We start from the raw sequence: 800 nt of genomic DNA on the forward strand, positions 1-800 counted from the left end.
TATATGGTAAAGACTTCAGTGATATCTTTGTAGAAACAAATCCATTAGCAATGGAGCAAATTTGAAATAGACCAACATATTTGCATAAAAGTAACAGCACTGCTTAACTGCTAAAGTATTGAATCAGAAATACTTCCTACTGAATAGAAGAAAAAAAATATATCATTTAATAATCAAGTTATATAAATTAAAAAATCAAAAAAAGAAAAGAAAAGATAAGGCCTCCCAATTCTTACCACAGGCTGTCTTCTTTACACTGACTGTATAGAAAGAGGAGGTACAGTAAATGCACCCCATATACACTTCAACCTAGGCCCTTTGCCTGGTCTGTATTGTGAATTGGGGGACAAAAAAATAAAAATAAAAAGATCAGAAACCTATAGAGATGAGATCCAGGAGGATAACTTTATTGCAGGAATCCTATGATAAGGAGCTTAGATTGCATTTACAGTCAAGAAGGGGCCACTATGACAGTGATAATTGTAACTGAACACTCTGGACAGAAATGGAGTGCTGAAAGAAGATAACATGATATACATAGTAGCCTCCATTAATGGTAACACCAACTACAGAGTCAAAAGAGAAATAATAATTGAGAGGAAAGAGAGAGAAAAAGAAAGTAGAAAGAAAGAAAGAAAAGAAGAAAGAAAGAAAGAAAGAAAGAAAGAAAGAAAGAAAGAAAGAAAAGAAAGAAAGAAAAGAAAGAAAGAAGAAAGAAAGAAAGAAAGAAAGAAAGAAAGAAAGAAAGAAAGAAAAAGAAAGAAAGAAAGAAAGAAAGAAAAGAAAGAAGAAGAAAGAAA

The 800-nt window shown here is 31.6% G+C and overlaps 1 non-coding gene across 1 annotated transcript; it reads left to right on the forward strand.

Annotated features, from left to right (window-relative positions):
- Positions 1–219: 219 nt before the first annotated feature.
- Positions 220–352, forward strand: LOC126010059 (small nucleolar RNA SNORA51). Its single transcript, XR_007496198.1, has one exon. It is a non-coding gene; the product is annotated as a small nucleolar RNA SNORA51 (small nucleolar RNA).
- The last annotated feature ends 448 nt before the right edge of the window (positions 353–800 follow it).

This window comes from Suncus etruscus, chromosome 5 (assembly GCF_024139225.1).
Source record: "Suncus etruscus isolate mSunEtr1 chromosome 5, mSunEtr1.pri.cur, whole genome shotgun sequence".
NCBI lineage: Eukaryota > Metazoa > Chordata > Mammalia > Eulipotyphla > Soricidae > Suncus > Suncus etruscus.